Raw genomic sequence first — 26528 nt, 5'->3', positions numbered from 1 at the left:
TCAGTGATTCAGTAACATAACAAGTCAGCTGCAAAATGAATACACACAAATATATCACTAATACAATCTATTATTGTAGAAAGTTTTATTCTGGTGGACAAAGTTTGGCTGGTGGACAACACCCTGTTGTTACTGAGTTATTTTTAAATGGGCATAAATGAATAAAAGTGTGCTTATGACCTATCAAAGGCGAAAAAAGCTAAAAGTTACTCCTTTTATAAGCTGATTCCCCTGCCACACACATACTACTTGTGTAGCCCTAGTGGATACTTTTAAGGAGAGTTAAGGATAAGGATTTTAAACAACATTCATAATAAGTATACCAGACCTTTATTTCTATGACCTATCAACTAAATAGTGGCTTATCAAGACCCTTTGAATACCAGCCTATGCAAATATATTGAGATGCAAAGGAGAGATACATGCTTAACTCTCCTCTATCTTTTAGCCTATGAATCACCTATTGTTTCCAAATTGTGAGCTGTGCTCAACCCTTCTTTTACTGCAGTGTCTGCTCCTTATCTGTACTATGTTTAAATCACTGTATAAATTGCAGAGTAATTTAGGTTGGGAGAGATCTCTGGAGGTCATCTAGTGCCAACTTCCTGATGAAAATAAGACTAACTTGTAAGTTAGACAGAGATATGATCTATGAATCATGTACAATAACCACAGTGACTACTCAAGACACCAGAAATTCATCAAGTGATCGATAAGCTGCTCCCGACCACAAGTAAAATAAACTCTCCCATTTTGGCCCCCTGCTTATGTCCTGTTACATCTGAATAGCATCAAGAACAGAAGTAAAGGTCTTTGCAAGAGCACAGCTGCCAACCTGTGACTCACTTCAGCAGCATTTTAAGAAACCTGGTGTTGAGACAACCAGGGAAAGGAGGAGGCAGCATATCAAGGATAGACAGCTGCCAGAACCCACAGGAGGAAGGTGGATAGCATGGTGAGGGGAGCACTGTGGGTGAAAGTCAACAGAGCATTTCTCTGGAGGAAGGAAGCACAGCTTAGCTGGCTAACACATGGTTCCTTAAAACCCATTTAGTGCGGCTTCCATGGTCCCTGGTGTCATGGTTTAACTCCAGCCAGCAACTAAGTACCACAGAACTGCTCCCTCCCTTCCTCCCTGCCCCTGGTGGGATGGGGAGGACAATCAGAAAAAAAAAGTAAGACTCATGGATTGAGATAAGAACAGTTTAATAGTCAAACCAAAGTACAATATCGTACTACTGCTACTAATAACAACAATAAGAAAAATAAATATTGTGATGAAAAGGAGAGAGACAGAGAAATGAAACTCAAGGAAGACAAGTGATGCACAATGCAATTGCTCACCAACTGCTGACAGATGCTCAGCCCGTCCTGGCGCAGCCATTGGCACCTCCCAGCCAACTCCCCCCAGTTTATATCCTGGGCATGACGTTCTATTGTATGGAATATCCCTTTGGCCAGCTTGGGTCAGCTGTCCTGGCCACAAGAAGGAGAGGCTTCTTGTGCCTCTCCTCACTGGCAGAGCACGAGACACTGAAAAGTCCTTGAGTCAGGGTAAGCGCTACTTAGCAACAGCCAAAACACCAGCGTGTTATCAACATCATTCTCGACCTGAATCCAAAACACGGCACTGTCACGGCTCCTAGGAGGAAAATGAGCTCTATCCCAGCTGAAACCCGGACACCTGGTCACCCAGAGATCTCACTGCATCCGTACTCGGGACAGCCTTGCTGCAGCTGTTCGTACACCCCCTTAGCCGAGGCCTCACCGCGGGGCCGCGGGGAGAAAAGCGATTGAGTTACAACGAGCTCCGTCCTCGAGCACAGAGCAGAGAATGAACATCTACTGTCTAGCACAGACAGTCTGTCAAACTGTAAATTAATATAACTGCTTGGGATTAGCATAATTCATATATGCATACACACAGATGCACATATTTAAATAAGAACTGTAGCACCCCAATATGCCCCAATAAGTTTGGCTTTGTCTCCTTGGACATTGAGGCTACAACAAGGAGCTATGCCAAGTGCAACAGGCTGTACATTATTTAACAGTTTGACCATTCTACATATGGTTTGTCATGGTTCCCACATACAGAAACAAACCCTCTTAAGTTAACAAGCTTGAAAATGGTCACCCTGGACAGTGTTGAAAGCAGTCCACATCAGAAGGTATGCTCAAAAGAGAGGAACAAATTTTGCAGCTCACTCTTTGACCATATTGGAAAATTAAATAACTGCTTCTCCACCAGCAACGGCAGCAACAAGAACATTCTGAACAGATTCCAGGTATGTTAACAAATCACAGTGCTTAGCATGACCCACTGCTCAAAATCCCTTGTGGTTGTAGCCATTCCTGGCAAACTGAAAACATTTTTCCTTCCACACTTCCTCTCTGTAGTACAGCTGAATGACCTTGGTGGTGGGAGAAGGTCAAAGTAGATGAGAAAAGAGTCTTTAAAAACACTGATTAACTATTTGATTTTAAGTACTGAATTTATGTTTTGGAGACAAAGCCAATTTCATTAAAAACATTTAAGTCTTGGAACTTAAAAGAAGATGCAGGAGTTCCAAGAACAACTATTTGAGCCCACCCAGTCACCCCAACAACCCCTTCTTGCAAGCCAAGGAAGCTACAGAATGAACAATCTCAAAAACATCAAACTACCAAAACCAACCAACCAAACCAACCAACCAACTCACAAAAGAAAAGGAATGGAGGAAGGGATGGCAGGGGGGCTTGCCTTTAACTTCACATACCCCTCACTTTGTCCTGTGTGTTGCCAACTGACATAAACAACTTCACACTTTTGCAGGTCACCTTTACAATTTGGTTCATTTGTATTTTTGCTCTTTCCCAGACTCTTTTGGTCTCCTGTTCTCCACGAATAAGCAAAAACCGTCAATAGCATGGAAGTCAGTTCAGAGGGCTTCCCCATACCCTGGAGTGGTGACTTACAAACTTTTGTCAGGTCTCAGCATTTTTATTTTGTTTCTACAGACAAACAAACATCTTTACCTTTACATTGACGGCTTTACCACTGAAAGAAATAATCTCAATTTTAAACAGAAGTTTACTGTATGCCACACATGCCCTCTGGACTCAGGGTATGTCTCTAAGTCAAGATAAGCAGCTGGTCCAGGAGACAGTATACATTAAATAGCATAAAGGAATAGTTGCCCCAGGGACTTCAGGCCCAGTCTCAGCATGGCTGCAGCTGCCTCCCAGGAACCTCTGCATCAACCTATGCCCACCTTTGCTCACGTTATTACTCTTGAACCTATTTCACCCTCTCTCTGCCTCCACAGCTATCCCTTAAAACATGATATATTTAGAACTGGAAACTATTTTTCTTTTCAACAATTAACCTCAAATCCCAAACCTCTTGCAGCATCCAGATAAAACATTAATATAATTAATTCCCTCTATTTCCTCTTTCTATCATAACCCATTGCTGGTTTACACCTCAGTTGCATCTTCTCACGTGCTTGCAAACTGTACCATAACAGCATTCTTGTACCTCTGCCCACCAGCTAAATGATAAAGTCAAGAAAATTTGCATGAACAAGAAACAGTAAAGTGAGGAATAAATGAGGTACCTGAAAACCCAGTGCTGGTCTAGTGCTACACTCCTTCACTTCCATGCAGGCTGATGGGTATTTTACCACAAGTAATTTATCAACAGCTCTAGGGTCGCACAAAGGTGACTTAAACAGAAAGTTTCTTTAAACCTACTTGATAAATACTGAAATAATGGAGAAAATAAAGGAAGTAACTTCTAAAAGGAGGCTTGAAGCACTTTTCCTGAATGCTGATTCTGCTCAAATAGGTTTATTTTTTTTTCTGCTGCAAGAGTAGCAGTCTCCAAAACAAATAAAATAAATGCTTCAAAAGGTAGTAGTTCTGGTCTGATAAACAGCAATATAAAAATGGCATCTTTGCACTCAGCAGAACTGCTGCTGCTGTGCAGTCAGGAGTGATTGCTGCTGACTAGGGAGATAAATAAGGTTCTACAACTTTCATGCTTGTTTGAAACAGGATATCGTTGCTACTGTTGTGCAGCAAAGTGAATACTATTGTCTTCTATCTAAAGCCAAGTTCTTCATTAATTTTCAATTACATATCTGGACAGTTCCTGCCGCACCACTCAATAAGAGGTAATGGGATACAGAGACAATATCAGAGCCCGCTTCACTCTGCACAAACTTTATGATGCAAAAACGCTCAGGAAGGGAGATCAGCCTACGAGACTGGGAAATGCTCAACCCGGAGCCAAACAGAAATTCCGGCCTCGTAAAGCCACTTTTAAAGAAGCACTTTCCAGGTTCAAGAGCTGCATTTCTCCATAGAATGCTACAGATCCAAGCAATGCTGAAGGGGGGGGAAGGGGAAATGAGATCAAAAAATCAGTAAGTAAGTGCATTGATGGAAAAGATTTAACAAAGAGTTTTCACAGCCTAAGTTCAATGTCATGCGTGTAGGCTGCAGGTATAAAATTAAATACAATCTACAGATATGGATAAATACCGGCTCATCATTTCAAGGAAGTATATAGGCTAGAAAAACACTATTTTATGATACTATCAGAATATAAGTACATTTTGTTTTATAGGACTGGTGGGTAAGTAATAGAAAAGAAGTAGATAATGCAAGTTCTCTGCATTCAAATTGGCAAACTATTGCATTTTAGAAACTATTAGGAAACACATCCTTGAAAGTGAGGGTTTAAAATACTTTGGAGCACATTTTGGCAATACTTAGAATAAATAAACAGTAACAGTGTCTGCTCTTCGAAGCCTCAAAGTCAGAGAGATAAGGAAACTTCTGAAAGAAGGAACAGATAGGAAAACAAGAAGACCTGCTTCCAGAGCCTTGCTGGACTCACAGACAAAACACATCACCATTATTTTCTTACCATTATCTGACTTGAAGCTCCTGAAAGTTAACTATTTCTCTTAAATCAAATACAGCATACATCATATTTCCATCTGGAAGTGCTTGATATTTCTCAGCATCTCAGTAAGCATGATATAAGATGCTATTGTTTGTCACACTGCCACTTTTTTTTTTTTCAGAAAGTCCCCATGAAAGTTATTATATCAAGCCTGAAATTTCTTATAAAGAAGCCAAGCAGTATTTTCCACTTTTAGCTAAGAAGTTCTGCCATATTGATTTTCTTGTTTCCATATTGTTTTCCTTAAAAGATAAGCCTCAATGAAGTAGTTAAGACTCCAATAAACTGTTTATCTTAATGAATAGACACAGAGACCGAACTAGTAGGCGACATCACTTCTAAAAAAGCATTACTAAAACCACTCCATTTGTGCCAGTAACTATGTATGTGCTGGTGTGATGTCAGAGACATTTCATTTCATGACACAAAAGAACAAGACAAAAACTTGGGGCAGAGAACAGAAACAAATACACTGAAAGTTTCATGTTGTTACTGATAAGTCAGAGCTTTCCAGATTTAAGAGGGTGGTTGACACCAAGAAAATATTTTTCTTACATTCAAAGAGTCTGAAAATGCTGCCAAAGAAGATCAAGGGAGCTTGTTCCCTTTTTTCGTTGCATCTTTAGGTCAGACACTTTAAATAGAGTTTTTGGCACACAATAAAATAAACTAAATCAACTTCTGCCAAATTCCTGGCTTTTTATGACTCAAGCTGCCAGGCCTTTTAGTTACGCCAAGCTTCTGCAAGAATTAAATACTGTTCAAGTTAACCTGGCAGAAAAGGCTGGGTCCTTATCAGGTGAACATCAGCACAGCTGTCAGTTCAGGAGCTCCACAGCCATTGCACCCTGAGGCTCATAAGATCTGTCTCTGGGCCAGGACCTAAACCTGCCAGTGCTCACCTGCAAGCCAAAGTAGCTCAGGGGAGAGGAGGGAGGGCTTCTCCCACCTCTTCACCTTCCTCCATCTGTTTGTTACTACTGCTGTGTCCTTCTTTACCCTGATAACACAGGCAGCTGTTTGAACTGCTCAAAGATGTGCATCCTGGGGCTGTATCCCAGGGAAGGCACTACAGGTGGTAGCAGGGTGGTACAACTTCAAGCTCGCAACGCATCTCGATCCAACCTCAGGCCTCGGATGCACCACTTTGGTACAGGAGAAATTCTGTTTTTAAACACCTCTCTGCCAATACATAGGAGAACCACCTGTTAAACTCACATATATACACGCTCCAAGAATTTGCACACCAGAAACAGCTACAGCAACTTATTTTCACGATATTCATATGGTGACATTTGGTTTAAAAATAAATGCACATTTTGGCGAGAAACTGCCATGCAAGTAAAATGTATCCTTCATTATTCTACTATTTCAAAGAGCAAGAAAACAACTTCTATCTATCCCTCCCAAGGCAGTTTTGGGATTATCCGTGGTCCTCTGAGGCCTCACACCAACTGCAGCTCCGTCAGTCCAGGCTGCCACATCTTACCTTTCCGAAACATTTTACATTTGCCTTCTTTTACACCTCCTGAATCAGAGAGTGTAGTGCATCTTTCACCACAGCAGGTGGAAGATTTCTCTCCATGCTTTACTTTGTCTCACACAAGACTTTGGAAGTACATGCTCTCAGCCATCAGGCAAGTGTCAGGCTGGTACTGGGAAGCTGTCCTTTGGTATCCTGGACAGCCCAGTAGTAGCATGTGGTGCTCTCTTGTCTTACCAGGAATCACCGAGATGTAATTTTTTGTGCCAGTTACTCTGACTCAAGTGGAAGACAGAGGAAAACTTACAGAAAGTATCAGCAGATCTCCCCTCAAATTCATGAACTGTTTCCTTGTTTGGGCTTGATGAGCATAACCTGCTAAGTGCTGGCATTTCTTTACCTGCTAAACCAACCTACAGTGCAAGTAGCTCTTGCATTTGCATGGATCACATGCATACAGTACAATGAAGAACTACATGAAAGATCTTTCACAGGAGCCTGTCTGTCCACACATCAGCACATGGAGATTTTTTGGTCCAGTTCAAAAAGCAGCAATCCCTGGGCATCACTGTATTGCTGCTCATGCTGGCCAGATATCTTACCTTGTTGCTACACACACTGTTTTGGTAAATGCAACAGAGCATCCCCTTTGGAAGGGACCTGCCTTCAACTCTGCAACCAAATACCACACACTGCAGGAGCAGATGGATTCTTTTTGGACAGGTGCCTAACAGAGTGCAACTGCATCACTGTGTCAAACCATCTTCTACAGAAGAGCTTACATAAAAAACACAGATTAAGAACCCCAAATCACCATATAAACCTTGCACACAGCTGAGCCAGCATGTTAAAATACATTAGGGACAACAGCACTTCTGCTTTCAAACCCCATTCTACCTCCTGGCCAACATCTTCTGTACCACTCCCCTAAGCAGCTCCCTCTATCATCACCTTTTCCTCCACTTCTTTAACTGCTCACTTGCCATGGAGAATCAGGCAATGAAGCAAGGTGTTGCACATGCAGTATCTCTTCAGTTCCACCTTTCTGGACTTTAAAAGTTGTTCTGTCACCTACATTTCCAACCTTCAGTTGATTTTCGCTTTCTGAAATGGCTGTGAACAAAGCTTTATGGGGCTCTGTGTTTGCTAAAACACCTCAGAACCTTTGCCCTTTGCTACTCAGTTATTCAGTAAGAATCTGGGTACTTTCCTATCCTTCCTAGAGAATGGGGGATGGAGAGAAGTTGATGAAAACCACATTTGTTCCTGAAGTTCAACTAACCCAACCATCTGTCTAGGAACCACAGCAAGGAGCAGTCACTCCAATGCCTCCTTCCAAGCAGGCACAGAACCCCTGTGAAGGACAGGGAGAGGATGCACATAAAGACTACATGGCTCGTGCAAACTGTACAAGGGCTTCTGTTAATGGGCATCAAAGCAAAAGCTTCTGCTGTCCCCCTGGAGAAAAAACCCCAACCAAACCAAACCAACCAACCAACCAAAAAACATGCACTTGGTTGTTTAAAGGTTTCATGATACAATTTTCAATCTTGAAACAGGAAAACTTTTCAGCATAAAGATTTGGAACTGAATTCCGTTTGCAAAAGCGACTGGTTTGGAGAAATGCTTGTTGAATAGACACAGTCCCCCTCACCCCATATCACTTCAAACAGATTCTCAATGAGCTTAGGCTCTGGATGGGCAGTTTCTCCATTTAAAACATCCACTGATCTGCAACAATATTCTCATTTGTATTACTGTTTACAAAGTTAAAAAAGCTATGTGTTCCAATTCATAAGCAGTGCATAGTTCTAGATTTTTCAACCATTTGTTAGTACAAATGGAATTAAAACATATTTAAGCTCAGCTGCAAACAGAGATTTTAGTAGACATTAACAACCCAGGTAGCAAAATAAATAACAATATTTTTTCTAAGCTAACCCTGATGTTTGGACAGGTGTCTGGGATTTACAGGACATGATGGTTACTAAAGTATTCACAACTGTGCATTGAAACTGTCACTAACTTATAATACTTTTCCCTCCCTCCTGATTTGGATAAAAACAGAAACAAAATAGCCCCTGGCAGTTCTCAGAGTTATGGCCTTGGCTGATCACAGAAGTGAATAACTGGACTGATTTTTTTCTTCCAGCTGAAACCTCATAAGTCATTAACAGGCCCCTGCACTTTGATACAGCGCTGAAAGGAGGTCTCTCCTGAAGCAGAGACAGATCTTCAGTTTCTTTTTACAAGCAAATAAAAAAAAAAAAGGAAAGAGAAATGGAAGAAGAAAGGGTGCTTTCAGTTTTGTTTCTGCATGCCTCTTTCATTGCAACTTAAATTTGCATACCCTTCTTTTCCTGAGAAAAGAATGGACGACTGGAAAATCAGTACAGTGTTATACATTTAAAAAAAATAATTAAGGTCAAAAACTTATTCATAAGGCTCTCTTCTCAATCCTACTCCTAGAGAGCCTGCTGCAAGTCAGACTTCCTCAGTGCTCTTCATTATGGCTGTAGTCCTGCACTTTCACATGGTTTCCACTACTCTCGCTCTCTTTAAATTATGAGTAAAACTGAAAAACTGGAGGACAACAAAGGTAGGTTTATGAGCACCAAAAGAAAGAGTCCAGCCTGGACCCAGCTGGGAGTGCTGGCTCATGGGGAACAGGCAGAGACTCATTTCACTGCTTTGCATCTGTTATTCACCTCTCTTCTCTTCCAGTATAAACCAACTCTGCTAAGCCAGAACGTAGCCAGGACCCATCATAAAGGATTTGTCTCTGAACTCAATTAATTACTCAGGTGAATCACCAAATGACCCCTGTACCATTGTTTTTCTCTTTTTATATCAACTTGTAGCTTAAGACTCCAGCCAATGCTCTGTACTCTTGATATTTTATATACTGTGACTTACTAACTACATGGTTTGAGATACATGCAAGTCACCTGAAAAACTCAGGCAGGCAGATGGCAGAGCTGAAACCACTGACACCTTTGACCGAGCAGAATCTTTAAGGACTAAGCAGGAACAGAGGGATCACAGCACCAGCTTCAGTGTACTATAATCACTCGGTTTTAGATGGCTGTAAAGCCAACAAATCTCTACAAAAATCCATGTGGGAGACTGTAAAATAATCTGCGTATTTTAAAGTTATCAGGTGCTATACTTAAACGAAAATAAATCAGAAACCATAGCACAGTGAGATACTTCGGAAAGTACCTCTGAACTAGCAGTGACACTTAACTGGTAGTAGCACTTAACTAGTAGTGACAGAAGCTTGATAACTATAAAGGCACACTAAGATGCTAAAATGGTACCTGATTTGTTCTTGGTGAATATCTAAACACTGACTGTTATTCTGGTGAATCCTAGTGCCTTGTGCATCTCGGCTCTAGGACTGCTTTCAGAATCCTTACAAACAAAAGAGGTTTGAAACAAAATTGCTTGTAATGAGGAAGCAAAATAAGGACTGGCATCCGTACTGTGTACCCACTCCAAAGCATCTTCAGAGCATACTAATCTCTCAGATTCACAGCTTTGTGTTGTTCCAAGCCTTTCTTTCTCAGTGTTTTGTAATTGAAAAAAAAAAAATAAAAAATAAAGAGATCAAACTGTTAAATCTAGCTTTTTCTGCTTCACTCTCTTTAATTATGTATTGAAAGGAATTCAAACTGGATGAGTTTGATACAAGCATTCTTCAATGCCAAACGTCAGTGTAAACCCCAGGGCACAAAGCGTGGTAACAGGAAGGAAAAGAAAAATAAGCTTTTGGAAAGAAACAAAAAAAAAAAGAGAGAGAGAAAAAAGAGAAAAGAGTGTGGTTTTCCTACATGTTCAGGTCGCCCCAGTTATTATTTAGGTACTTGAAAGCATCCACTTAGCTCATGTTCAGAACTTGCCTTTGGAAGCTCAATAAGAGCTTTAACAGCGCACAATAAATAAACACACAAAAATAAATAAAAGTCCTCTTTCTAAAGGAAAATAATTACAAGCAGCACCGTAAAAAGTCTGATGAACTCCAAGTAGTATTCCTCCTTTGCACCTAAGAAAATATACAATATTTTTGAAACATAGAGGGGCCTTTTTCAGGCAAGGAGGAGAGGGAGGCTGGGTGCTGTGGAGAATGGAATTGAGGGATGGAATAAATCCAAAAGTAGGACAGCCATCAGTGTTTCATCACTGCTCACCATCACTGCTCCTGCAGCCTGGGCACAACCACTACCCTGAATTCATGTTAAAAGGCACTCAGAGGCAGGGAAGTTGCACCTGGGAATCCTTTAACGTGACTCAAGATGCACAGCACAGAGCACTTACAGACTCAGGGCATTTTAAAAATACATAGAAAAATTCTAAAAATCCTCTCAAAAACATCAAGTAGGGTCGTTGGCAATTTAATAGTTTTACTGAGATGGCAAAATATTAATCCTATAAACTATTTAACATAAATACTGTAAAATAAAATGTTAAAAGACATTTCTAAGAAAAAAATTAAGGCTACAATAAGCTACAGTAAGATTTAACCTGAAGTGGAAAGCACAATTTGTATCTTTAAAACATTTCCTACTACTATCAACTTCATTTCTATTAAAATCCCAAACTTCAGCACCATTGGGCTTTTAACTCAGTCAGAATTAAAACCTCAACAACATTATCCAAATGCCAATACAGGATCTCCTGAAGACGTCCTTCTACAGTAATATCTTTTGAAATGTTATATCAATACTAAAAAACACGACAAATCACGACAAGGAGACTGTGAAACAAGCAGGGGAAGGGGGGGCTTTCAAGTGCAGCTTGAACCAGGTTTTGAGTATAAGGAGTTAGAGCAAAAAGCCACTTATGCTGAATCACAGTGCTCATTCCTGGGGCTGGTTGAACACAGGAGGGGAAAAAACTTGCAGCTGCTTCTGCAAGCACTAGGACTTGAAGGGGTCCATACTGAGCACCATCAGCATTCACAAAATTATTTCTTAGCAATTCGGTCGAACACAAGCTACGGGGGTCGACCCACTCCTTAATTAGATGACTAATTCTGAAGGTCAAACACGGATAAGGAGAAGGACACTGACATCCAAAGGATGAAATGACTGCTTCTAGCAAATGAACTGAGAAGCAAAACCGGTCAAAAGGCAGGACCTTAGCTTGGGGAGGAAAAAAAAAAAAAATTAAAAAATGTAGTGCAATTAAGAGGGCTAATGCCAAAACAGTGCAGTAATACTGCTTTTCAGTTCACTGATTCCAGATGGTGAGAAGTTCCTGCCCTGCTTGCCACCTTCTCTCCTGGGAAAAGGGGAGCAGGTACCTGGAAGCATCCCTCTTTGCCCTCCCTACAGCTCCCTTTTTCAAGCAAAGAGCCTGTCATTCTGACCCAGTTTGCTCCTCTCTTGCTCCCCAGCAGGACCAAAGCTGACAGGTGACAATATAGGTGTGGCCTGGCATTTACATCTGTGAGTCACTGACTGCCCTGTGACAATAACCACAGAGCACAAAGGGATTCCCAAACCCCTCATCTCTGGACTGCCCAAACATTCAGCTACTGAACCCAACCCATATTGCTCAACACTCACTTAGGATTTCCTCCCATCCTGTGGCACCCTTTCTTTGCTGTCCTCTTGGGCAATTTAGTTGTGTGAGGAAAAAAGCAATGGTGGGTAACTTTACCAAATTAACAGCTGTGTTTCCTCCACTGCGAGCAATAAAGGATATACAGCATAAAACAGTCCTCAAAGTTCAGTTTGATAAGAGAACCTTAAAAATCAAAATTAAAACCACCACGATTTTCAGCTCTCATTACAAAAATGACTGAGCCAAAGACAGCACGATTACAGATAGGTGGACCAGCCATACCCTTGTCTCTGCCATTTACAAGATCAGAGTACTAAATGTTCCATGCATTGGGGAAAGAGTTTTTTTTACTGGAATACATCGAGACACAGGATGAACAAGGTGTCATAAGTTACTTTGGACTCAGGCTTTTCGTATTGCTCAACAATGCATTGATAAGCACTTTAATCCAACCATTTACTGTTAGGAAAGAGAGAAAAAAAGGCAGAGCTTACTGTAGAAACATCAGCTTTGATTTTAAAAGATCAAATGATACCTACATATGTCAAATACAGGTTCTAATAACAGTGAGAGATAATGAATAAAATTAAAGTAGGTAATTTTTAGTAATTTAGGATTCAGTGGGAGGCATTTCTTCATAACTGCTTGTTAAAATATAATTAAAAGTATTTTCTGTATTTAAAAAAAATATCAATATCAAAGGTTTAAAAAAATAAAATGCGATCTTTTACCGTACTTTAATTTTCTGGTTTTGTCTTATTAGCATTTGAGTAGTAAATGGCATATAAATATGTTAATGTTGTAAAAATTTACATAGCACAGACATAACCACAAGTAATATGGCAGCTATAAATATTCTGATAGGAGAGATGGCTTTTCTTCCTCTCCTGAGAGTGACATCTTTAGTAATCCACAATTGTCTGTAGGTATGGAATTGAACACACAGAAGCTGCTCCTGCAACCACAGAAAGTGTCACACATGTCATGGGCACAGCTCAACAGAAGTGCAGGCATCACTTTCAGGACTTCTCCTTGACCAGAGGCAACACCACCTGTTGCCACCTTGGAGATGTCCCAGACAGACCCACTTGCACACATCATCTGTAAAACAGGTTATCTTCCATTAAAAAAAAAAAAAATTCTCAAGAGAGATGTGCCTCATTCTTCCCCTTAATCAGATTCACTGTGGACTCTCACTAATTCATACTTCAGTGACTCCTTCTCCCAAAACTAGGAACAGTCGTGCCTGCCCTCATCCTCTCGTCGCATCCTCCCTCAATGGTTATGACAATTCAGAGTGAAATTTAGCATGGAAACATAATTCTATTTTAGACCAGTACTCAAAATAAGAGATTCTTCACTATTTGAAAACAATTTCAGTTTGATTTACATATATATAATCCACCAAAAAAAAATCAGATCACATTTAAGCCATGTCTTTTAACACAAAACTCAAAAAATTTAAGTCTTCTACTGCTGGATGTGCTTGGAGCTGTACACATCGCCCCTAAGCCATGCTGAAAGTAGCTAGAATCAACACCCTTCATAACTTCTGGTACAAAATCCTAACACTCATAAAGGAAATCCTTAGGATTAAGATTGTGTTCTCACAGCTAAAATCAACCCACGCTGGACTCTACTTTATTAACAAAATAAAACAGAAGTGTGTAAATTTGTGGTTCAGTGTCAAGAAAATAACTTCAAATGAAGCCCAGGACTGTTGTGATAATCACACTTTTATCATCTCAGAGCAATCAGATTCTGAAGTTCTGCAAAGTATTGGTGATATCAGTGCTTTAAATTCCTAACAAAGCTCTTCTTTTTATGAGACCCTTTAGTGATGATAAGCTATAAATGCTCACAGGGCAAACAGACTAAGATTTATCAGTGTTGTACACCCTGCCACCTACTTTGACAAACAACAACTGAGATCATTAAAATCGTCAAACAGCAAACAACACATTCTTTCATAGTTAATACCACATTCTTTCAAAACTCCACCTTAAAAAAAAAAAAAATGCTTCGAGACACAGTCAGTCATTGCTTACACTTGAGGTGCTGCTTTACCTCTTCCCTAAATGAAAAATAACTTTGCATATCAGCAAATAGGTATCAACCTTCTTTATGAGTGAAGTACTGTATGACATTCCTTGTTGTGTTTTCCAAGGGCATTGACCAAGAATTATTTTCTTTATGAAGTAAATGGTTTCCTTGTTGCTGTGCAACACCTGTAGCCATTGCATTAGCATTTTACAACAGCGAATACCATTGCAAAAGGGAAGAAGATCACAGTATGGCTACTCCCAGTAGTTTAACTGAAGCATCATGAATTTACTATCAACAAAGCACTAAATTACTGAATACTTCAGAGCAGAGAAGACAGTTTTAAAAGGTAAACATCCAGACATTTACTGCAGTCTTTTCAAAGCCCCCAGTACCAAGGTCAATTTTATTGTGCTGTCATACCACAAGTGATAAGGACTTCTTAAAGGTATACTTGACTACTTATGGTAATTTTCAAAGCATGTAACTTGAAAGAAAAAGAAAAATATCCAAATTTACAAAGCAGAACAGAGAACAGTGAGAATTTCTAGTGGCATGAATGCTACTGGGAGGGTTACCTTTTCCAACTGGCATTGAAAAACCTCAATGCATATATTTTTGAACACCATTTATAACTAAAACCGACCACATAAAATCACTAACATGTATCATGCCAGGACCCCATATTTCAACTGCACCTACTCAATCCCCATCAAACTTGTCAAAAGTTTGAGATCTATAGGAGCAGCATATAATTCAGTACCATCCCTATTGCTCCCTACATACACCATAAAGCTCACCCCACGTTTTGTACCGATGACACACGGTCAGGCTGAGTTATTTCAACAGCAAACACAGCACCCAACACCTGAGCACAGCACAATTCAGAACACCAAGTGACAGGCTGCATGTACTCTGGACACAACAGAAAGTCAGACAGGACACACCCCCCCCAAAGCTCTGCTTTGCCAGGTCACCCAGGTCTTACGTACTAAGGCATGAGACTAAAGGGCTGGTTACAAACTTATGGGAAGTGAGCTCACGTGAATAATTTTGAGGAAAAGCCCAGAGCAGATGGTAGCTGCTCAAACCAAAGCTGGAATGTCAAAACAGCAAAAGATTTCAGGAACTCATCCCACTCACAGTCACCTGTGGGTGCAAACTTAATCTCTAAGACAAATTGTAAACAGCACCTGAAAGGTTTTTCTGCCTCGATAATAAGAGTTCCTTTGCCAGTAAAGAGTGGAAATAAGCCCAGTGAGGAGAGAGTGGAGAAAACAATTCCGGCTCACACGTGCACATGGAGCACCAAGAAGTATAGAAAGTAGGAACCAGGGAAAGGGGGCTGTGGCTTACAGCTGCTTACAACAGCTAGCTGTATTGTTCATATTGATAATGAATTTTAAATGCACATTTAACTGAAAATGTGAGACACTGCTTTTCTAAATGGTCACATGGCAGAAAGGCTTTATGTCTGGATTTTTTAAGAAGACAAGTAGCAATACTAAAGACTAAGAACTCCTGGTCTGAACTTCTTTGGACCTCCTCTTCTCCAAACAAGAGGAAGAAGCATGAGAAACAATTTAACAGCTGTAAAAGAAATACTCTGCCTTTTTTTTTTTTTTTTAAGCACACAAAAAAGATTTTAAGAACTGTAAGAATAATTCATTTACACAACAAGGAAAAGCTAAGAGCTTTATTTAAATGAGAAAAAACAATGGGAAACAAATAAGTTAAAAATGTGCCCATCTTTGCAATACACAACTATAATGACTCGTGTTTGATCCATCTGCTTTAATATTTTGCATTTGTTCGAAGCCAATACCAGCTGGTTGACCACAACATAAAGCAGGTGATCTTTGTGATCTTCACCAAGAATTTTAGACAGATAAAAGTCTGTTCCTCATCCTGAAGAGCCATCAGCACAAAAACCAAAGTAAGAATTATACCCTTCCTCTTTAAAAACAAACCTGGAACTGGTGCTTGCAGTCCAATGTTATAAAACTGCACAGGTGTATCAATGTCTTGCCAGTATCCTGAACTTTAGTCTTCCTTTTCACAGAGGGAATTTGCATTTCCTTCTTTGCTACAGAGTGTGTTTTTTCTGCACTTCACCTCTGTTACAGGAATTATTAGCTGCACCTGCCTGGGCTCCTGAAGCAATCTGGGGAGCTCTACATTCCCCAGAACAGGTTCATAGGAACATATCAATACTGCATAAGCTGTCAGTTGAATCAGATCCCTACTTATCAGCAATTAAATCTACCAAGAAAATAGGAGAGCAGCAGCATACTCTTTACCCAAAATGCTATTTAGCCACAGAAGACAAAGCATTGATGCAGCCCTGTGTTACACAGGGCACGTGTTGCATGACCTGTGCAAGAGCTGTGATATGTTACAGGGGCTCTTGGTTAAGCTGCAAAAAGGACAACAGACAGGGATAGAATTGGACAGATGTGTTCAAGGCCATGTTGGATGGGATCTAGTGGAAGGTGTATCCTGCCCATGGCAGGGGGATTGGAACTAGGTGATCTTTGAGGTCCCTTTCAACCCAACCCATTCTATCAATCTATGACATTAGGAACTTCACAATAAATTGGTGCCTTGCCACGCACCCAGCTTCAAACAGAGCAGCCTGTGACATAAAATTGCAGGTTTCCCTTGACCTAACTGCAGAGCAACTGCTGAGGAGTGAAATGTAAATTACACCAGGAGGAAAGTGGCTATTCTTTGAAATCACAGATTAGGATTCAGCCCTCTCCCACTGACTAGTACACGCATTTGAGTCAGCAATTGCAAAGAGGAGACCAACAGCAAGAGACACATCACTGACTACAACTGTGCACTCCTCTCCTTTAAGAAAACAACAGATAATTCCTGATGCAGCTACTTACTTACTCGAGATATGCTGCCCACAAATAGAAGCAGATGGTGGGTACAGAAGAAACGGACACAGGTTTGTGTCTCCTTAAAATGCACATATGCACCATCACAAACACAAACAGCCACAGCTCAGTATTCAGCTGCTGGTTGAGGTGTCAGAGAAGTGTCAATCTGCAGTGGCTTTTCTACTCACACAGAATAGTCATGCCACTGTTTTTTCTTTATTTTGCCAAAAGCAAATTTCATATGACCCATGAAATTCCACTTTATCACAGCAGTGTTTGACTAAGGAAGAGATGAAAGTAAATTGTCTCCAGGAGAATAAATCTCGTAATTAATTTGGAAATAAATGTAACCTTTAGCCCATTGCTACTACAGATGCTATTTGGTCACTCAGTACACTACTACACAGTGTTTTTAGGGAATACAGACTAGCACAGAGTAGACTTTTACTTTTCCCTCTATATCATCCCAGATGCAGTAGACAAGAGAGTAAGAAGTAAGAGTAAGAAATTCCGCATTGCTTACAGCAGACTATATTCCACCTCACTTACCAAAAGGAATTCCTGAAAAAGTAAACTCTCCTATTTGCAACTGAGGCTGCATCAAGAAGAAATCTTGCAGTAAAGATATTGGCAACAACATATTATGGTAAACATTTTCATAATGTTACATTTTCTATACAGAGCTTTCATATACAATTTCTAAATAAATAAATAAAGTGGAAGGAATTTCCATCTCCAAATGACAAAGAGTATTTTAGCTTATGTTATAATAGCTACAATAGAAACTGAGGAAATTTAATAATGCTGGCATAGGATTACCTACTAAAATGTACTACATGAAAATCAGGTTGCTAGGAATTTCAAAATGTTTTGCTGTCTATCACATCCTTATTGATTCAATCATTACAGCTTCAGACCCTCACTAAGAAGTGTAGCAAGTAACAGATTACAAAGCTCTTCTGTCAGTGCTCTCTGCTCCTTATCCCATTCCCAGCTCTGCATTTGCAAGAACAAAGTATCTGTTCTGTCATGGTTTAATCAAAGCCAGCACACATACACACCTGATAAAAATTAAATCAGATACTAGAATGCTACTTGCAACTACAAATACAACAAAATCTGAAAAAAATTGAAATTTTACACAGTACTACTTGTACTGCTCATGCTATGAATTTATCTCAGTGATATAAACCTGTATTCAGTCACAGATATTCACAAAATATATTATTCAGCTAGTTTCAAGTGAGAAACTAAAGATATAGAGATAACCAAAAACCAATCAGTTTTTCTGCTTACAGAATACCATGGTCCCAAAAACCTCATTTTTAAAAGTAGTTGAAAAAGCCAAAGGAAAAGAACCTTGTTTTAAAAGTTAATCATTTCACCCTTAATGATCAGCACAGTGTAGACAAGGATTTAATTCAAAATCCTCTTAGATATCAATGCTGCCTCTTCAAATATCCACGCAGTGGTGGGCTTGGCATACCCTGCCTGTTCATACTGAACTGAAACACGGGACATTCCATCTGAATATGAGGAGAAACTTCTCCGCTGTGAGGGTGCCAGAGCACTGGAAACAGGCTGCCCAGAGAGGCTGCGAAGTCTCCTCCGGAGACATTCAACGCCCGCCTGAACGTGATCCTGTGCAGCCTGCTCCAGGTGACCCTGCTTTAGCAGGGAGGTTGGACTGGGTGATCTCCAGAGGTCCCTTCCAACCCCAACTGTTCAGCAGTTCTGTGGTCTTGGAGAGGGACGTGGGAGCTGAGTGGGCTGATGCTGCACGCAGACACCCCCAGAGCTTTTCACGGAGATGTCACACCACGTGGCTCTTCCTGATGTGGGAATTCTGTCCCTTTCAGTAGGCTCTCCATGTCCACCTCCATTTCTCTACGTGGGAAGGAAAAGAGCTTTCCTCTTGCCTCTCCTGCCAACTCCTTCCGTTCAGGCCCATCATGTTAAGTTTGAAAAGCTGAAATCAGAATCCAGCACTTTTCAGAGGTCTGAGCACTCCCAGCGAGGAGGGACATACTCATCTCTGGGTTCACAGAACATGGCTTTTCACACACTCACTGGTGCACAGCTTTGACTGCTCATTAGGTTAAATGGTGAAGGACTGAACACTTACTCTGTACAGATAATTTACAGATACTGCATGTTTATAATCCAAAGTCCCAAGTGCATGTGCAAATGAACACCAAATCTTAATAACTGTATTTTAACGCTATTAAGTATTTTAAAGGAAGATAACAAGATACTGTCAGCTAGTAAGCAATGGCATTCCCCTGCTAAGTTTCCTGATTAAACACATGCAGGAAAAGCAATGTACTCTACAGAAGAAAAAAAAAAAAAAAAGAGCATGTATTGACTCCTTCTGTCAACCATATTTTCTTAACACAAGCCAACATCAATCAATCTCTTCACCCAAAGTGCAATTCTCACCCTCTCTATGTGGAACACACTAATGAGTTTCCATTTAAAAAAAAAAAAATCATCTGTATTTACCAGGTACACAGCAAAAAGATGCTCTCCAGGATATGCAGTGATGCTTTCTATATGTCAAAGAAAAGCCAAAAAGAGGTTTTTCTCTTACCATAGGACAACAGACACTTCACTTCAGAGACACTTCAACTGACATGAAATACAAGCTCACAAAGCCAGCGTGGGTGTTCTGTTTTAGTGTGTTACTTTCTTTTTTCTTTTTATCCTCTCTCTGCTTCTGCCAGCACTGAATTTGGTGTTAATTAAAGGGCTGGCTCTGCCCTGCACCAGGAATGCAGCAGCAATGCAGCTGCACTGTTGAGCAGCGATGCCTGCAGACTCCATGGCAGAAGTGAGATGGAGAAGCTCATAGCAGGGAAACATGGATGGACTTCCCCCACTGCATCAGGTCTCCTGCTGGCATGGGCAATGTGAAATCACATTTATCTGATCACCAACAATGAGTAGTATCTGTGTCTGGAGACCATGACAGAGCCTAGAGATAAAACATGGCTCTCCTATTATAAAAATAAGACTTTTGCAGTGGCAAAGGAGGCTGTAACACTGCTCCGCTTCTCCAAGGAAAGTTTTCTTTCCTAAAGTGAAATGATGCAGGGAAAATTACATACTTGGGTGAATAAGCTTGTGCTGGTAAGGAATGCTTTTCCATAAAGCTATATACACATCCCAGCATGAGCCCAGTCCTTGCCACAAAAGTCTTGGTGAGGAACGAACTGGGAGAAGGAAAACAAGAGAAGTTACCTCTGGATAAGACCAACAGACTGTAGGCCATGAATCAGCTGGTTTCCATATCCAGTGTGTCATTTACAGAGAACATTACGGACTGAAGCTTTCACTTAAAATTACAAGAACAATTAATGCAGTCAGGAAACAACCATTTGTTACTTTCAAATGTTGCCTTAAATGCAGTTTGCAAAACAGCCTCAGGAGACACATTTCCCCCTCCTCTACTTGTAAATGAAAATAAAAAAGTGATAATAAAAATGATAATAAAAAAAGGCTGTGTTGTCTCCTTTTGCTGGTCTGAAAAAAGCGTGACTTTTCCTTTTCAGCTCATCCTCTGAAGAACAATGCTAGAATCAAAATTTGTAAAGAGCTGGCAATGAGGTTCATTAAAGGGTCAGGATTAAAAACAAACAGCAAGCACCACATGATTTCTACAAATCTTACTGCAGGTCATCTCCTAATTTCAGCCTACATCTGAACACCAATCTGCATGTGAGTGCAGAAGTGCTGCTTGTAACCACTGTGCTCTCATCTCAGCAGGCTAAATCACAGCTCTACAGATGAGGCTGCAGGGGTATCCCAGGGCCCATCCAAGCACACTTAGTTGTGATTTGTTCTCTTCTTTTCTGGCAAACAGCACCCAGATACTGCTCTGGTGTAATCAGGTCCCCTGACAACGTGAAAGTCACACTTTGAAGAGCCCACTGACAGATGGATTCAATTTAATGCATGACTATGAACAGCTGCTGCTGATCACCGGCTTGTACAGCGAGCCCATTCATCACAAAATATTTCAAAAGACTGAGCTGAAATGGAACAAATGAATCTGAGGAAGTATGGGAGGTACAATGTTAGCCTTGGAGAATGTGTCAGATGTAAAAAGCATAGCTATGGGACTGCTATTAATTTATTCCTGTAAATGCTGGCTCCACTCTATTAGCAGCATTCTCCAGATTCTCAAAAATCCAGGAGGGCGGCCTGAATAAGGTATTAGATGTAATTAAATACTCCTTACTGAAGGTGATTTTAACTAAATGAGCCACTAAAGAGAGCTGACAGAATGTTTAAATTCTACTCGGGAAAACTTCAAGACGACAAGCCTCAAAAAACTGCTGGAGAGAGAGGAGGTTATTTCCCCCCTACTGCTCTAACTCAGCAAGAAGACTCATCAACAATGCAATGGATGGCCAGGGACCTACCTGCCTTTGCCACCTTCATTCTGAATACTGCAGGCAGCCTTACTACTCTTAAAAAGTTTTCATCTTCCTGTTTGGTCCTGCAGTATGGCTGCAGTCAAGGATAAGGCAAACTCCGAAGTATGCAGCCTCACAAATGAAACCACCCATTATGATGGTCTCTGAAGAGATGGGGAGCTGACACAGAGCTGAGTAATTCACACCTTTTTCTTTTTTTTTTTCTCTTTTTATTTCAGGAATTATGCAGCAAAAATAGACATTTTAAAATTCACTGTTCATCATGGCCACTGGATCATCCCTGAGGGACTCAATTTTTCACAGAGCAATTCCTACAAGTTATGTATAGGGCAGTTTCACACACATAGGGAACAAGGGGCATATGCAGGGAGGAAAATTCTCCATGAGCTGCCTCGGGTGGTAATACAATCTTGCCAACCCTTGCTAGGGTTTTCTAGGAAGGGGGAAACAAATGAAGTTTCCAAGATCTCCTTGAAGGCAATTCTTTATCTAGAAGAGATTTTTATAACACCTCAGACACCTGTACCAACAAAATACACTGGTCCTTCTGGGACTTCATGAAGAAAGCATGTAATGCTCATGCAGAATTCTAATTTTCACACAGTCACTTTTGTATCAATTTGCAGTTGTGAGATCAGATTTTTGTATCTTAGTATGAAAAACACACCTATTTTGAGCAGCAGCAAATTTAATAATAATTTTTTGTAATATCTACTGATAACGGGAGAGTAAAAAGAAAAGAAATTTTCCTCAGTATAGAAAATATCATTTTGCAATGGTAAGGGAAAAAAAAAAAGCCCTCTTGGATAATAATATGTCCCTCTTTCCTTCTAAAGAGTTCCTTTGCCAGTCTATTTCTCTACCTACTCTTCTTCCTTAAGCCCAGGTGATGAGACAAAGCTTGATGTCATAAACTTCCACAAACAAGGCGTATCTGCTACCCTGCAACTCCCCTTCCACGCAATGGAAAAAAGCTGCTGGTTTGCCACCAGCCAGTCTCCTGCTGCCTGGTGTGAAACCAACGTGGGGGAGTGACCAGCAGATTTACACCATGTCAATAACCAGCCCTAAGACAACAGGGTTTTTATTTAACTTATTTTGGGGAGCAGCTGACCGCTGCCAGGATACAGGCCTGGATGCGGAAGCGAGAAGCCGTGCACCCGGCAGCATTGTTTTATTTGCCAGAACCAAGGCAGGAGCACACTCCCTCTCACACACCCTCTGCAAAGGTTATTCATCACCACAGCAACCTCCAAACAAAGGTGGGAGCCCTGTTCCCCTGATGACAGAGGATGAAGGGTGCTCTCTCTGCCTGCACCCTACGGGGGACTTGATTGCTTGGGTTTGTATTTATGTAATTGGATTTAATTTACTAATTTAACTTCCAGCAGCCCAGCGTGCATGCCCAGAGCACAGAGTGGCCACACTTACGCATTAAACAAAAAAATTCTATGGCCCCACTTAAAAGGAGAGAGAAAAACCAGCTGATAGACAAATCCTTCTTGCCACACTCTATTACATGTTCCCAAAGTCACCCCCTCTTCCCCACGTGCTCCCCCTACGTAACAGGAATAGCTGCAGTAAAATAAACACCCCACCTAAAACCAAGAAAAGCTCAACCTGTTTAACTACAATTTCATCCTTCCTCTCCCCTCACCATCTCTTTTTTTCACATCCTCTTTCACTCCGCAGGAGATTAAGGATTTTGGATACATAACGAAAATCCGACAGACAGTAAAATAACTGCAAACTCAGCACAAACAAAAAGCAGAGTGTCTTTTTTTTTTCCCCCCTGAATCTGGAAAGAACCAATGCCAATGTTTCCCAAGTCACTCGAGGAAAGAGATTATGATGATTTTTAAATCTTTTCAGCTACAAGCCACGAGGAAAAAACACTGTATGTGATGACAAGCTGTCAACACTCGGCAAGCAGCGTGGCTCTCATTTGTGACACTGATCTTTCTCCTGCAGAGCTGGGCACATGGGCACCAGCAGCCACACCACATGCAATGACAGTACTCAAAATGCCCAGATTTCTCTATTTCTCGTAAAGCACATCCCCCATCTGAGCAGCCAAGTCTGAGGATTTAAAAGACAGGGTAACCATGTGTGTTGAAATACAGGATTAAAAAAAAAAAATAAAATGGTTCCTAGGAATTTTGGTTTTTAAATCGAAAACACAAGTTGATTGGAGCAGATAACAAAATCTCATTATCTCTCATTTACTCCTGTCAAGAACTAGAAATAAGTTAAATTTTGCTGTAGTGAAATCACCAGAAATACCCACCTAGCTTCAGTGATTCGTGGATCTAAGCAAAGAGTGGTTTGATTTACATCAATTGCTTAAACTAATGTTTTTCTTAAGTTTCAAAATAATCACTGATGGCTAACCATTAATCTTTTGTGGGCTTATGATGGTTTATTATTTCTGCCAGTGTGTTTCAGCACACCAGCAACAACCACCTGAGACAGGAGGTTAATTTACCTGATTCTGCAATGTTTATATTATCCAATCACTTTGGTGATTTGGTACTTGAAGGGAGCCTATAGGAAAGATGAGGACAGACCTTTTAGCAGGGTCCATGGCATCAGGACAAGGGATATAGGTTTTAAACTAAAAGAAGTTTGCATTAGAAAAGATACAAGGAAGTTTTTTACAAATGAGGGTGGTGAACAGGTTGTCCAGAGAGGTGGTGGATAGTCCATCCCTGGAAACATTCAAGGCCAGGTTGGACTGGGCTCTGAGCAACCTGATTTAATTGAAGATGTCTGCCCATTGCTGGGGGGTTGGACTAGATGGACTTTAAGGTCTCCTCTCCAATGCAAAATATTCTATGATTCTATTATAATACTGCTCTGACAATATAATTAAGAAAAAGTAGAAATGCAAACAAAAAAAATAAAAGAAAGTATAATTTTTTTTAAAAAAGTATGAGAAAATTCACATTAGAGATGGAGGTTCAAACTGCAGTTTCAAGAGATCACAATGTATTTGCAGATAGCAAAAAGCAATACTGTGGGACTGGAAGCAAAGTGCACAGCACTATTTAACCCCAAGTGCAGGACACTCTCCACATACTTTGCACTCGAAGCTCTATGCTCTACAGTGCTGTCAGAAATAGAAAAAAAATAAAACCCCAAACCTGCATTTGAGCTCACACGCATTTCTTAAGTGCAGCCACAGGCAAACCCATCACATGGGATGTACTCACAGCCCAAGGTGATTTATATCACAGAGCAATCACTACCTGACGTGATAAGCAGGCATTGGCTGACTCAACCTTTATTTGTGCAGTGAATTTTCAATGTACCTTCCTGATATTCTTGGGTTTCGGAAGAAACCTCTCCACCTGGAGATGGTTTCCCACCCAAGTTACAGGGGAGCAAAGGTTTTTGCCTTCTCACCCATGCTGGCACTCTGAGCCAGACTGGGACTTCAGACAGAATAGACAGCAACTTGTCTTAAATTTGTGTCCTCCCTGACCAAGACACAGACATGTTTCCATTGTAATTATTAAGCTTCTGGAAAAATCTGTGGTCTCTAACTTCTAATAATTGAAAATCCTTACTGGTGGAAAAAAGTGCACCTACACAAGCAATAATGATTTTAAATAAAAAAACATTGCTTCAATTACTACCTTGCTTTCTCTATTTCTAGGCACTCTGAAAATCAATTGCTGCAATTTTAAAACCTTGCTCCACCTAAGCTGCTGCCGTTAGCACTAAAGTTGTTGTAATATTTAAGTCCTGGGGTTCAGAGTTCTCCAGCAGTAGAAAAGAACTGCATATACCATCAGTGGCTCCCAAGATAGCAGCTGTTACGCTTGAACTGAAGCAGGAAGAGCAGCAGGAATAAAAAGGAAAGAAACTTAAGGACAGGTATCTTCCAGCTTCCAAAAATACAATGGCTACGTGACAACAGCACCAAATTTGTTTTTCCAAACTTTCCATTAATTAAAGCCTACTTGTTTTAGCCTGGCTTAACAGGCTACTGGACCTTGAAATAATGTACTTGAGTTCCTTGTTCTGCCTCTACCTCCTCCAGCATAGAGCCAGAATTACCCTCATAATTTTTCAGGCCAGAGTAATTTTCCAACTCCGTTGCTAATCAAGATAGCATGTACAGTTCAGTACAGCACTGACCTTCGGGTTTTTGTCCATATATTCCAACAAGCACTCTGAACAATATGGTAAGAGCCTGAAAGAGCCAGACAAGAGCCCCAGATGTGTATTATCCTTCCTGCACCCATCCTTACAGGGGGCTCCTTCCACCTTCTCCAGAAGACACCTTCAAGTGGTTCTGCGTAAAGCACCAACTATCAACTCTGATATTCACAGGAGAGTTCAGCACCTGATGCTGAGGTGGATGCTTTAATGGGACCCCATCCATGCACAGAGGGGCTGCTTCCCCCAAATTCCACAGAGATGTTTAAATTATTAGCTCTAGCTGAGGGCACATATGTTGTTTGTAATAGCAAACGCGTGCTTTGCAGACCAGGCTGCATCTCATCAATAATTCCTCGGTGCCACACTTCCAGGAAGACAGCAGTCAGCCCAGCACGACAGTCTTAAATAAAGCAGGGTGTTACAAGGTGTAAGGCAGCACTCCACACATTCTGTCAAAGAATCACAGCACTTCAGCTGCTGGAAGAAGCAGACTGACATCGTTTTATCAAGGAAAATCACAGATGGGAGAAACTGAATAGAAACCACCTTCCCCTCAAAAAAAAAAAAAATTGGTAGCTATTATCTTTAGCCAAGAGGGTATATCTAGTATTGAAGTGAAAACAGGATCACACTTCAGAAGTCAAAACAAGTACACTGTTTTCTTTACAAAGTATCTTCAAAAGGAAGCTGGGGATGAAGTTTGTCTGTGCATAGCCAGGCAGATATTTGGATAGAAAAAAAAAACAAAAACAAACACCAAAATCCATGCACTTACATAAAAGGCTTTAGGTAGTTTCATTTTCTATTCAGCTGGAAAGGAAGTGAACCAGCACACACACACACACATTTTTAATCACCCTCATGCTGACAGCAGCCAGTCACTACTTCTGTTATCAGAACCCCACAGCTTGCATTACCACGCCACAAAGCCCTAAGGAAGAGGGTATAAAATCTCCTCTGATTAAAAAGGCACAGTGATAACCATC

General features: G+C 40.7%; 1 protein-coding gene across 4 annotated transcripts in view; it reads right to left on the bottom strand.

The window, feature by feature from the left end:
- EPS8 (epidermal growth factor receptor pathway substrate 8) overlaps positions 1-26528 on the bottom strand; it is a 136812-nt gene that overhangs the window by 76266 nt on the left and 34018 nt on the right. The gene's annotated exons all lie outside the window — the stretch shown is intronic.

The sequence above is a fragment of the Lepidothrix coronata genome, unplaced genomic scaffold (assembly GCF_001604755.1).
Source record: "Lepidothrix coronata isolate B3197 unplaced genomic scaffold, Lepidothrix_coronata-1.0 Scaffold107, whole genome shotgun sequence".
Lineage (NCBI taxonomy): Eukaryota > Metazoa > Chordata > Aves > Passeriformes > Pipridae > Lepidothrix > Lepidothrix coronata.
The sequence above is the reverse complement of the archived record's forward strand: the minus strand, read 5'-3'. Positions and strand labels throughout refer to the sequence as shown.